Source organism: Silene latifolia, chromosome Y (assembly GCF_048544455.1).
Source record: "Silene latifolia isolate original U9 population chromosome Y, ASM4854445v1, whole genome shotgun sequence".
Classification (NCBI taxonomy): Eukaryota; Viridiplantae; Streptophyta; class Magnoliopsida; order Caryophyllales; family Caryophyllaceae; genus Silene; species Silene latifolia.
In genome coordinates this window covers 400,140,227-400,154,984 of record NC_133538.1, presented here as the reverse complement: position 1 = coordinate 400,154,984, position 14,758 = coordinate 400,140,227, and the positions used below count along the sequence as shown (strand labels likewise).

At 37.1% G+C, this 14,758-nt stretch overlaps 1 long non-coding RNA gene across 1 annotated transcript; it reads left to right on the top strand.

The window, feature by feature from the left end:
* Positions 1-11,375: 11,375 nt before the first annotated feature.
* LOC141626215 (uncharacterized) lies at positions 11,376-13,874 on the top strand. Its single transcript, XR_012535839.1, has 3 exons — positions 11,376-11,631; positions 12,982-13,059; positions 13,537-13,874. It is a non-coding gene; the product is annotated as an uncharacterized LOC141626215 (long non-coding RNA).
* The last annotated feature ends 884 nt before the right edge of the window (positions 13,875-14,758 follow it).

The window sequence follows — 14,758 nt, the reverse complement described above, 5'->3', positions numbered from 1 at the left end:
ATTTAAAAACCGTGAAATTTTTTTTGTTGTTTCTGTACTGTTCACGGATGAACAGTATTAAAAAACAAAAAAAAATTTGCTGTTTTTCTTAGAAAAACCGATTAAAGTTTTTTCGCGGTTGTTTTGTTTATGCCGTTTTGGAAAAGCATCGGGAAAAAAAAATAAAAAAATGTGTTCTTACTGTTCACGTGCTACTGTTCACAGGGGACAGAATTTTAAAAAAAAAAGAAAATTTGTTTTGGTTTTTACAGATAAAACCGTGTATAAAATAAGAAACATGCTTGTTTTGTTTTTCTTTGTTTATGCCGAGACCAAATAAAAAAGAAAAGGATTTTGTTTTTGTTTTGATTTTGGCCAATTAGTTATTGTGAAACGGTTCACAATTAAAAGATACCAAATTATTTTAAAGCAGTTTAAAATTTTGACGGATTGAATTCATATTACAAATTTAATATGGATTAAGATTGAAATTAATGTGATTAATTGAGGAATTGTCACTTAATTTGATTTAAATAGGTGGTTTGGATAAATTAATCAACATAATTAAGGAATTGTGTCATGTATGTTTAATTTATTTTAGTTGATGCATTATATTTTATTTCTGTTGAATTAATCGATTGAATGAATTTAATTTACGTATTTTTGCAATCAGTTGTAATACTTAGTGTGGCCTTAGTCAAATTATGTTTTCGTAATGAAGGAAACATAATTTTTAATGTAATTATGAGATCTCGAATCTCCTTTATTTTTCTTTAGTTTTTGGGTTTTGAAATTAGAATGTAATAAATAGGTTTATTATGTAAATTTTATTTATTGTATTTTCAAAAGAAGACTAAAGATGGAGATTGGAGTTCACTCCCGCTACATGGATCAAGATGGAACATCAAGACAAGCTTCTCGGGTCCAAGGAGGATTCCAAACTTGTATTTATTGTTCATTTTGATAGGATAGGCCACACTAGGACTTTTACTGTTTTTACATTTTTCATTCTTATTGCTTTTCATTCACATGTTAGTTTATGCATCATATTCCGCCTAAAACCAAACCACCTACTAATAAAATGCATGAAAATTGACTCATATAGGTTGTATGTTAGTTTTTATGGACATACAGATGTCACTATTTTTAAGCCATCACCTTAGTTTATTCATTCTCGCATGCTAGATATTAGTTCACTTAAAATGAATTAAAATAAAGTTGATGGGATCTTCCTCTAAAACGGAAATTGAGATTAGTCTTTATAAGGGCAAACAACTATGAATCCCTTCTTCGTCGGTAGGCATAATATGACCCCTTCTACGTTGGTTAAGTAGTTGTGTTGACTTAGTTTACCTCAACATCATAGTCCTAAGAGTTTCTCGTGATTATGATGGACTAAAGATAGAATTTACAGAAATTTATCGACCAAGAATTCTAACGTTAGAATTAGCTAAAAGGTTAGCTTATCAATTTACAGAGAATTGAGTCTTGGGATCATTTATATAATTCTTGAAGGAGGTCAATTGTATAAATGTTTTGAGTCTTCGCGTTATGACAGTAGTTCATTAGACTTAAAAATATAAACGATGCACATGCTTATTATTTTTATTCTTCTTCTCGCAGTGTAGAACACGATTATTTTTCATAATACTGTTACAACGAAATGGCTGGAAATAACGCAATCCCAATGCCTAGTGCCACACTTGATCGCGCGTCCTGGCTGAAACTATTTATGGACCAGATGAATCAGTTCACACGTCTGAAAAATGATGGGTCCAACTTTGCGGACTGGGAGGCGGCACTTCGGAATGCTGCCATTGCTGATAGTAAGCTCAAGTACTTAACTGAGCCAATACCGGTCAACCCAGGCCCCAATGCAGGAGTCAACGAGTCACTCGCTTATAGTGACTTTGTTATGGAAGCGGGTGCGATAAAGAATGTACTCATCTTTGCAATGGAAACCAATTTGCAGAGACGCTTCATTGCCGAAAGTGCAAACAAGATTTTGACTACGCTCACTAACGAGTTCTCAAAAGCACCGAGAATCGTTACATATGAGCATACCTGTCGCTTATTTGATGCGAAACACTAGAAGGGCCAACCGGTTAGCCCACACATTCTTCACATGATTGAGAATGTCGAGAAGCTGGAGGCACTGAATTGTAAAATGAGTGAGAGCATTGCCATTGACCGAATGCTTCATTCTCTTCACGATGGTTTTGCCCTTTTCAGGGCGAACTACTACATGAATGACTTGAAAAAGAGTCCTCATGAGCTACACTCCCTTCTCGTACAGACCGAGAAGGATATGAAATTGAGTGGGAGCATGAAGCAGGATGTTCGCACGATTCACAACAAGGGTAAAGGTAAGGGCAAGGCTCATGGGGACCTAGCTGTAGGTAAGCCAAAGTTCAAGAAGCCAGGAAACGGTAAGAGTGCGCCTGGTGAGACTAGTGGCTCACAGGGTAAGGCAAAGAGCAAGGGCGGTGACATAGAGTGCCACCATTGTCACAAGACTGGACATTGGAGGAGGAACTGTCCCGTCTACCGTGAGGACATCAAAGCAGGCCGCGTCGTTCCTGTTGGTATGTCATCTTATATTCATATGATTGAGATTAACCATGCAAGTTTCGGAACTTGGGTACTTGATACTGGTTGTGGTTCTCATCTGTGTAATCATTTGCAGGGCCTTAAGAACATCATAGCTCTCGAAAAAGGTGATGTGGACCTGCGAGTCGGGAATGGAGCACGAGTTGCTGCTGTCTCGAAGGGAACATATGTAATCCAACTCCCTAGTGGTTTTGAGTTATTTTAAATAACTGTTACGATGTACCCAGTTTGTCTAAGAACATTATTTCTATTTCCGTACTTGCTAAAGACGGTTTTGCATTTTCAATAAAGGATAATAGCTGTATTTTCTCTTTCAATGAAATGATTTATGGCAAAGCAGTTTCCATGAATGGAATTTATATCTTAGACCAAACCACAAAAGTATTACACGTGAATAATAAGAAAATAAAGGTTGGTGACAAAGATAAAACCTATCTATGGCATTGTCGAATGGGACACATAAATGAGAAACGCGTGAAGAAATTCGTCGATAATGGGACTATTCCCGCAATCGATTTTTCTACATATGACACGTGTGAATCATGTCTCATTTGCAAGATGACTCGAATTTCCTTCAAAGGTGTTGGAATGCGCGCTAGTGACCTATTAGGACTCATACATACGGACGTATGTGGACCTATGCCAATTATCGCTAGAGATGGCTATAGATATTTTATCACTTTCACGGACGATTTGAGTAGATACGGATATGTCTACTTAATGAAGCATAAAAGTGAGTCCTTTGAGAAATTCAAGGAATACCAGAACAGGGTACATAACCAACTGGGTAGAAAGATTAAAGCACTCCGTTCAGATCAGGGTGGCGAATATCTTTCAAATGAGTTTGATCAACAACTGAAAGACTGTGGAATCGTTCTGCAGTTAACTCCACCTGGAACACCTCAATTAAATGGTGTGTCCGAACGGAGAAATTGAACCTTACTTGATATGGTTCGATCCATGATGAGTCACACGGTAGTGCCTGATTCATTATGGGGTTTTGCTCTTTTGTCAGTTGCTCTTATACTTAACCGAAGTCCGTCTAAAGCTGTCGAGAAGACTCCATATGAAATGTGGAAGGGAACGGTCCCTAACTTGTCCTTTATTCGGGTTTGGGGCTGCGAGGCTTATGTCAAGTGGAGACACGAGGATAAGCTCGGTTCGTGATCGGTCAAGACATACTCTATAGGTTATCCAAAAGGAACATTTGGTCATTACTTCTATTCGCCTACCGAACATCGAGTTTTAGTTGCGGCTAGTGTGACGTTCTTAGAGAAAGAATTTCTCGAGAACAAGACAAGTAATAGAACCTTCGACCTGTCAGAGATTCCAGAACCAACAACCGAAGAACGGATGAAGGAAGTTGTTCCTCCAACTATTGATACGGTTAATATTCCTGAGGAACCTAGGAGGTCGGGTAGAGTCTCTCATCCTCCGGACAGATACATTTGTATGGTCGAGGAGAATGACATTTTACTCCTAGAGAGTAATGAACCCGTTACCTATAAAGGTGCTATGACCTATTCTGACTCAAAGCTATGGCTCGAAGCCATGCAATCCGAGATGGACTCCATGTATGAGAATGACGTGTGGGATCTAGTTGATTTACCTAATAAGGTAAAACCTCTACAGTGCAAATGGATTTACAAGATAAAGCGTTATGTAGACGCGCAACCAGATACCTATATGGCATGACTTGTGGCAAAAGGTTTCACTTATGTGCACGAATTGCACTATGATGAGATTTTTGCACCTGTAGTCATGCTACATTCCATTCGGATAATCTTAGCGATTGTCGCTTTTCATGATTATGAAATTTGGCAAATGGATGTGAAAACCGCCTTCTTAAACGGTTATTTGGAGGAAGAGTTGTACATGGTGCAACCCGAAGGTTTCATAGATCCTGAATATATTAAGAAAGTATGCAAGCTTAAGCGTTCCATTTATGGACTTAAGCAAGCTTCTCGGAGTTGGAATCATCGTTTCGACCAGGTGATAAAAGAGTATGGTTTCACTCGATCGGTCGAGGAACCATGCTTATATATCAAGTCGAGTGGGAGCAAGATTTATTCTTGATATTGTATGTCGATGACATACTCTTGATTGGGAATGACATTCCTCTCCTATCTTCGGTTAAAGAATGGTTGAAGAACCATTTTCAGATGAAATATCTCGGTGAGGCACAGCGCATTTTGGGAATCCGTATCTAGCGAGATAGATCACGACGGACGTTATCACTTAGTCAGGAGTCTTATTTGGATAAGATTCTTGAGAAGTTCAGCATGACAAACTCCAAGAAGGGGAACCTTCCAATGACGACTGGGATGCAGTTGATCAAGTCTCAGTCACCCATGACGCCTGAAGGGATTGAGCGCATAAGTCGTGCACCTTATGCATCTGCAATAGGATCGATCATGTATGCCATGATATGCACACGTCCAGACGTGGCATATGCATTGAGTATGACGAGTCGGTACCAAAAGACTCCAGGTGAAACACATTGGATAGCTGTTAAAAACATCCTCAAGTACCTACGGAGGACTAAGGATTGGGTATTGAGTTATGGAGGCGATACTAAGCTATGCGCAATCGGTTACGCAGATGGTAGCTTCCAAACGGATCGAGAGGATTCAAAATCTCAGTCCGGGTTCGTCTTCAATCTTAATGGTGCTGCGGTCAGCTGGAAGAGTTCTAAACAGAGTGTTGTAGCAGATTCTACTACTGAATCCGAGTACTATGCCGCTTCGGAGGCAGCAAAGGAAGCGATATGGATGCGTCAATTATTACAAGGATTTACAGTAGTTCCTAATTCGAATGACCCGATCACCATCTATTATGACAATAGAGGTGCCATCTTCCAAGCTAAGGGGCCAAAGTCTAGCAACAAATCTAGACAAGTACATCAGAAAGCTCACCTGATCCGTGATTACGTGGAGCAAGAGGAGATAGTGATAGACAAGATTGTGACGGATGATAACATCGCGGATCCTCTCACTAAACCGTTGAATTATGATAAGCATGTAGGGCACGTTTATTCCATGGGAATTAAACATGTTCCTGAGTTGTAGTACTTGATTATGGATTTGATACATTATCTTTTTCATATACTATTTATAACTTCATCGTTTTATTATAATATTTTGTTTTTCATGTGGATTGTACTGATAACATTGAACGCCACAATGTGAACTGAATTACATTATATTTGTTTTGGTCCGTAATCGCCAATGTGAGCTGATAACTCCGGCTATTATATTGTGCAGTCGATTGATGGTGGGTTCAACGAGCCATAAGTCAAACGGTTGACTGATCGATCACAGATGCGAGATTATAACGATACCTCGTAGGACAACTTTTTTGTGACAACGTAATGGAGTCCTAAATGTTTAATAACATTCGGTGCCAGGTCGTGGATAGGACATCCATTGAGTTCCTAGAGTCGATTCTTTTGACTATCGGTTTGTCTCTTGAGATTAAGGCAGGTTTTGGGTGACTTTGGTTTCTTTCTCATGGTCTGCCGTAACTGGAGGCTAAGTAGTTTTTTTCTTGGTCATTTCATACTTTGCTTACATCTGCAGGATTCGAGTTGAGGAAAATATCCAACCCTTATCAGGTATAGTTTTTTTTCTCAGGGCCACTCGAGGAGTTGTAACTGAAATGCATGGCCATGCTCGAATGTTGATTCGTTTATCAATTAAGTTACTCTCTAGTCGGGGAAACCACTCTTGATGATGATCGCTTGTAAAATACGACCTTTGTGAATACGGATTTTCAAATTGTTTTACATTGAGTGGGAGAAATTTTAGGATATGAGAATCGGTTATCGCACATACACTTGTGAGGACAAGTGGGAGTTTGTTGGAGCTTGTGTCCTCCACAAATTAGTGTGATAACATTTGTAAATCTCTTACAGGTTCACAAGGGTATACTTCGTATATTTAATCAGTTGATTAACGTTTACCTAATAACGGTTGGCCTGCTAGAAAGTTTGACGTTATTATCATACAGATGGCGGTGATCAAATGGTCCCTAAAGGTCAAACCAATAGGATGTGTTTGAGAGATGTGGTTATAGAAATATAATCACATTGATGCCTAATATGACTAAACAGTTAGTCAATGTGTTGATGAGACAATTATTTAATGAAGATTAAATAATATTAGTTGAGACGAATTAACTTTGAATTTGTCAATTAAATATAATAAGTTATATTTAATTAAATGTATGTAATGTTAGCTTGGACGAATTAATCTGTTAATTCGTAATTAAATGTAATCGGTTATATTTAATATCAACAAGTTGAATGTGTCATAGTGGTAATAGTGAGGGTACACAAACCAAGAGGTCATGGGTTCGATCCTCACTAGATGACAATTTAACACATTTTATACATTTTTGGAATAACCAAAAATAAGGATAGAATACTCCTAATTTCGGTTATGGGCCGATAAAAATAGAAAAGAAAAGTCTACCCTAATTCATTCCTATACACGGTTTATAGGTGAGTGAGGGAAAGGATTTTCTGACCTAATTCATTTTTCATTTTTGCCTCCTCTCTCATCGGAAAAACACAAAGAAAACCTAAAAATTATTTTAATTTTTGGATCGATTCTAGCAAAATCAAGGGCATTTCTGGGAGCATCTTGGGTGCAACTGATAGGAGAATATCTATTTTGATATTGTTCTTAGGCCGTATTTGCTAGGACCGAAGGTTAATTCTGAATCCTTTACTTTTGTTTATGTATTTTAATTTATGACTAGTGATCATCATCATTAAATTCGTTATAATCCTTCATTTTAAGGGAAGTATACAGATAATTTCCCACAATAATGTGACACCAACAGACGCAAGGAGTACAACATTGTAAACGTTAGTCTTGTAGGTCGAATAAATGAATACCACATGGGGATAAGCACGGAATAAATATACGGCTTCCGGATTAGACATGAAAACATGAGTGAGATCCTTTGCCTCGGGATTTGTCTTGCGCCATTCCACATACTTCACACCTACAGCTAGAGCTAACATTTGCTGAGTGGCATTCCGTGTCCCTCTCATTTCTCGCCTAACCTTGGTTGCCTCGTTATAAATTTTGGTGCTTGAAGGTTGGGGTTTATCGGAGGTTCTTTGATGAATATCGTTTTTTATATCTCTCAAGGGAATCGATGCTCGAACTTGTTGCCTCACGTACTCTTTCTCGCCTGCATCCAAAACCACAAAATGTCTATCCCCATCTTTGAACTTTGCAAAACGGTGGTTGTGATATCCACCCTTCTCGGCAGTCAATTTGTTCCAAAGTACCAACTCTTTACCATCTACATCATAATGCCTATTTTGCACGGCTCGAACACAATACAAACACTCACATTTAGGTGTCCTTTCTTCATAGGCTTGTTGGGCTTGTCGAAAGTGTCAGACTTATTGGGATTACTCTTTTTTCTAGGTCGCCCGTACCTTAAACAATGAAAGTATGAGCCCAACTTTAATACCTCGTATTTCAGACCTTTGTCAATGGTTAGTCAACGGTATATGAGAAAATGTATTTTATATTAATTATATTTTACTAAATGGAATTATGTTGTAAGACGGAGATAATAAAAGAAAATGAAACGGACTGATCAGTTTTGAATAGGCATGTGGAATTGAGTGGTACAGGGTAGGCACTTCTAGTGTAGGTAGGATAGAATAGGATAATAAGAAAATAAGAATATATAATAATAAGAGGCAGCTACCTAGAAACTTCCTAGGACTACCCTTACCAATATAAATACAAGGTCATACCTATTCTATAATCACTTTTGCTTTTACAAAATCACACATAAGTTAGCGAGGGAGATTTAAAGGAAAATTAGATCCATCTTGCAAACTAAATAGTCTCAGGAGCTAAAAGTTAAATATTTTAAAAAAAAATCTTATAACTAATTCAATTTAATTAATCCGTCTTATAATCACACCGTTGACCAACCCGAGACCTTGAACCACCATGGACCACATTGACTTAACTATGACCACCCTTGACTAGCCGTGTGTGGTGGTTTGACCGTGGGTTTTAACTTAGGATTTATGTTATAGTTGCGTGGACCGTGTTTTGCAAGGGAATTAACCCAAGCCGTGTTGACCAGACCCGAGGGTGTTAGGGGCTGCCTTACAGTGGCTTGCGTGGGTGGCCGCTGCTGGGGTTCACCGGGAGAGGTTAAGGCACGGTGGGAGTTTGTGGTTGTGTCTTGGGTGGATGTTAAACCGTGTATTGGTTAGGGTTGTCGAGTTGATTGTTATTGGTGTTAGGGCTACAGTGAGGCCGTGTCTGAAGACTGTTGTGGGGCTAGTCAGGGCTGATGGTTGGTGGTTGACGAGAGTTCAACACCATGGTCAGGGGAGACTTGGGTGCTGTGTTGGTGGCTGCTTGAGCCTTGTTTGAGCAAGGTTGTCGAGGTGGTGTTAGTTAATGTTGTTGAGTTACGGCACAGAATTGGAAGGCCGTGTATGGCTTTGTTGATGGTGTTGGTTAGGTGGTGGCACCATGGGTTGGGTGGTTGCCCACGGTGGTGCGTGTGAATGGTGGTGTGATGTGGCTAGGATGGTGTTTAGATGGGGTAGTTTATGGGAGTGTGAAACACGGTCTAAACCGTGTATGTGGGTTGATTGGGTGACTTTTGTGATGGATATCTCGTGGGTTGCGGGTTTAGTTTGAGTGTATATTTAAGACGGGTTTAATTATATTAATTACGTATTGTTTGAAATTAGTTTAATTATTTCGTAAATTAGAATATAGTTAGTAATTGCAAATTATTAGTTATGTTAGGGAAGGTTATGTCGAAGATTATTATTAATTGACTTGCGTGGATTGCTTTATTTAGAGTACTCGCTTATCAGGTAGGATAACTACTCAACTGATTGTCTTATTGTATTTCTGTCATTTATTTGGCATGTGTGATTTGCTGGATTAAAACCCTGATGGATATTAGCATTGGCTGAGTTATTTATTATGGATTGTTTTCCATGGAGCATTATTATTGATATTTCATACATTGGCATGGCATATGCATTTGGTTTTCAGTTATTGTGATTAAGGCCAAGGTTGGTGCTGTAGACTTGTCTCTAGGTGATATTGTGCAAGTAAAACCGTTTTTTTTTTCTCAACGGCAAACCCTAAAAATAGAGCCGTCAAAAATAATATTTCCCTTTTGCGGCAAAAAGCCCTAATTCAAAGATTTGATGAAAAATGTTTAAGTTGCTATTAGGACATGATTTAGCAAATGCATTAACGAACATGATTAATCGTATATGCTAAAACTATATAGCAAAAACAAATTCTTATATCAATGACATGATGATACTATATGTATTTTAACTTAATCTGCATTAAATCAAAATCTACCAATTCTTCATATAATAATTTTAACCGATTAAAACAATGATATGATCTAGAGAAATTGGATATAAATCATCAAACAAAAGGAAAAACGAAAGAAGAAAAAAAAAACAGGCCGAGAGATAAAAAAAACTCGGCCAAAAAAATTTTGCAGCCGAAAAAAAAAACGAAACCCTAATTTTTGGAGAATTAGGTTATTGTTTACATACAATTTTTTCTGAAAATCATCAAAATTCAACTTCGTGGCCTTTGCTCTGATACCACTTGTGGGAAATAATCTGTATACTTCTCTTAATTTAGAAGGATTATAACGAATTTAACAATGATGATTAAAGGTCATAAACAAAATACATAAACAAAGTATAAAGGATTCAGAATTAACCTTCGGTCCTAGCAAAATTGGCCTAAGAACAATATCAAAATTGATATTCACCTATCAGTTGCACCCAAGACGATATGAGATATGCCCTATTGATTGTGCTAGAATCGATCTAAAATTTTCTGTAAAATTTAGTTGTTTTTGTGTTTTTCTGATGAGAAAGATGAGGCAAGGTCAAGAAAAAGAATTAAGGTAGAATAATTCTCTCCCTTTCTTTTTTATACTGGCCGAAAATTAGGATGAATAATACTTTCCTATTTTCGCCCCAACTGACCGAAATAAGGAGTATATTCTCCTTATTTTTGGTCTTTCCAAAAATATATAAAATGTATTGAATTGTCATCTAGTGAGGATCGAACCCATGACCTCTTGGTATGTGTACCCTCACTATTACCACTATGACACATTCATCTTGTTGATATTAAATATAACTGATTATATTTAATTACGAATTAACAGATTAATTCATCCAAGCTAACATTACATATATTTAATTAAATATAACTTATTATATTTAATTTACGAATTGACAGTTAATTCGTCTCAACTAATATTATTTAATTTCATTGAATAATTATCTCATCAACACATTGACTAACTTTTTAGTCATATTGGGCATCAATGTGACACTACTACAAAAATGGCCAAATGAATCACATATAAGAAACCGGTTGAATTTTCTAACTAGTTTCTTTGATATAAGAAACCGGTTATAAGAAAAACTGATTTCTTATACTAATACTTCCTCCATTCAACTCCACTCTACCACTTTCCTTTTTCACGTTTGCCAACGCGTGTTTTACGCGCTAAATATCATTAGCTACGTATTTGCAAAAATGATAAAAGTTAGATATTTTTAATGTACTCGTAAAGACGAATCAAACAAGATCACACATGAATATATTTCTACTTACGTATCGAGAGAAAATCGAAATTGAATACACAATTGTGAATAGTGTACAAAAGTGAAATAGGTAGAGTGGAGTTGAATGGAGGAAGTATATGAAACCGTTTTAAAACAAACCTGGTGTCATATATTTTGATATAATGAGGCAATGCGGGAGTTTCTCGAATAACCATCTCAATACACATAAACTTAGATACTTCTATCTTCATCCGTATCACTGCTTACACCTGACTTCCTCTATTCTCTCGCTCAACCAGCCATCACCACCGCGATGTCAGCAGTTCGGAATCTCGTTGGTCTCTCATCACCACTATGCCACTTCCAAGTCAATGTTCTTTCAACAACAGCGACTAGATCTTCAGACCGTCCATCGCCAATCCTAGGTATTAATCTTCTTCGATTTTAATTAATTCATTGAAATCTTTAACAGTTCTTGTTTAATTATATTTAGAGTTAAGTGAATTAGATTTATATTTAACCGCAATTCCAATTTAGAGTTATGGCTTCTGTAATGCACTCTAACTATTCGATGGTTTGTCACAATGAATGAATTAACACAAGGCTTTCTAAATCGCTAGCTAATTCTATTATTGTTGATATCTACCTTCTGTTATTTGGGAAAATGCATTTCAGTCTTAAAGCTGGTCTTCATGTTTTTAAGATTGTTCCCGACGACAAAGTTTCCGACTTTTTATTCGTAGGTACAAGATCAAGGGGGGTGTCTAATTCCGTTTCTGCTGCGGCTTACGTGATTTTTAATAATGCTGCTAATACAGAACCCTAGAAAGATAGATATGGAGTATGTTGGAGACATGAAAATATTTTGATCTATTTATCTGTAGTTCAACATTTTCCCTACATGCCCTTGAGTTTCCATGCCTGCACCATCTTGTACCTATAACAAAATTGAGCATCCCATGAAATTTTGTCATTTATGAGGTAACAGCTCCATGAAATTTGGTCATTTAGTTGAGAATTAGATGGACATATCAAATTATCAAACATAGTTGATCGGGTATAGTGGCACGAATATGTTGCAACCTGTGTCAAATTTGATTGTTGAGATTATGTATTATGGTAGAGCCGAAAATTCCAAATAGTGTGTGGTTGATTGCAGTCCATATTTTGAAGTGAGGTCACCCTTGACATTATTGGTTCATAAATTTTGTTTGTTTCAATTATGTGTGTAAGTTGTGTTTCCTCCATTTAACGCATTAGATTATTAGGTTGTTTAATCAGATGAATGTTGAAATTAGTAATTTAATTAATTCAAATGTAGATAGACATAAACTTGTGAATTTATTATTTCTTCACATTTATATGTATGACTAATGGCAGTTCACCACCAGTTTCATTGCTAGAGTTGTACAGAATGAATGCATTGCATTCCTCAATAATCTGATGCCTAGCATCTTTGCTCTGACTTAGCGAGGGGATGACCTCCCGACATTACACAGTACAAAGGACCTTATGCCATCCTCATCCCTCTTTAGACTTTCACTGTTGTACTTGTCCTCGTTCTTACTCCTTTGTCCTTCCTAGCTCTTGTTGTCCTTTTACTTTAAGTGATCACCTAGACTACCAAAGTACCAATGATTATTGAAACTCAATTTTACCAATTTCAGAGCATAAAGTAAAGTTAATTTCACTTGCTCATGCTTAACTTTCAAATATGTAGCCCCTAGCTCTCTTTGTTTTTGGTGCGCTAAGCTCTACTATTTTTCGTGATTTAGGTTGAAAGATTTGGGAAATTTGGGGAAGGGAAGCTGAGCTTAGAAGGTTTCAGGATGGAATAATTGCAGAAGGCAATTGTAAGTAGTGACCATTTGTTGTATCGACATTGAGTTTGTGATTGTTACAAGTTTTTTTTCGCTGGCCCATCAGGTGGCATCCACTAAAAATTTTTGGTATACAAGGAGTGTAATTTATGTCCCATTATTCAAAAAATTATTGAGCGTATAACAAATCTCGATAATATAACCATTAGCTTAAGCGTGAGTGTGAGTTCAAAAATGTATGAGCATGAAAATATTCAGCCATATCAGAGTTTATATATATTGTCATTAACATTTATTGTTTAAATCTGTTTAAATCCAGAAATTGATTGGACATCGCGGAAAAAAATATGGTTTATTAACTATTAAATCCTGGTCGTTTTTACAAGTGATCCTGTGAATGTGCTCCTCAAGTTTAAGTACATCTTCACGTGTTGCACCGTATAGCCTCCCTTCATGTTTTGGTCCTTGGTCATAGAGCTCATAATATTGCTTGCTTTTTTCACTATACAGTATTAACATCACCGATGCAAGGCCAGCAACGACTCCTTTGATGAATCCCAGTCAAGCTGCTTGTTTTTCCTCCGTACATCCAGGCCAAGGACGACCCATTTGAAGACTCCAAGTTGGGTACAGATGAGATGATTGTATGATTCTGACGACAAACTTAACTCAGAGTCTTTTTATTTTGTTAGATTTATTCTTTTTAATAATTGTGGATCAATTTATATGAATTTGTATCATATTTCAAAAATTTATAAGACTTACTGATTTATATGTTTATGGTGATGATGTAATCTAATTTTATTTTTTTGATTAAAATTATCTAGGTCTTAATTTATCGAATGGTATTTTTTTTTGTTTCGAAGAAAAGTCTAAGAGACCGGTTTTATTCAATCACTGGTTTCAAACATAAGATCAAAGAAACTGGTTTTGGTCAATAACCGATCTCTTTGAAATAATTAAAGAGACCGGTTTTTACAGGCAACTGGTTTCTTTGAAATAATCAAACAAACCGGTTTTAGCACACAACTGGTCTCTTTGAAATAATCAAAGAAACCGTTTTAAATAACCGGTCTCTTAGGCTATGACACCTATGGGCTAGAGACGGTTAAAAACCGGTTTCTAAGGCTATTTTTAACCGGTTTCTTTGGCTTATTTTGTAGTAGTGTGATTATATTTCTATAACCACATTTCTCAAACACATCCTATAGGTGTGACCTTTAGGAACCAGTTGATCACCGCCATCTGTATGATAATAACGTCAAACTTTCTAGCAAGCCAACCGTTATTAGGTAAAAGTTAATCAACTGATTAAATATACGAAGTATACCCTTGTGAACCTGTAAGAGATTTACAAATGTTATCACACTAATTTATGGAGGACACAAGCTCCAACACCTGGACCCCTCGGAAAGACAACAGTTTATTGACCTCCTCCACGAATACAAGGACGTATTCTCCTGGTCCTACAGAGATATACCTGGGATTGACAGGGAAATTGCGGAGCACCGGATACCCATTAAGCCCGGAGCTAAACCTGTGAAGCAGAAGCTGCGTCGAATGCGTCCTGAATGGGCCCTGAAAATCAGGGAAGAAGTGGATAAAAAGTCAAGGTGGTTTCATCAAAGTGTCGAATACTCGACCGGGTGGCCAACATTGTGCCTGCAGAAGAAAGATGGAAGAATTCGGGTTTGCGTCGACTTCAGGGATCTGAACAAGGCAAGTCCAAAGG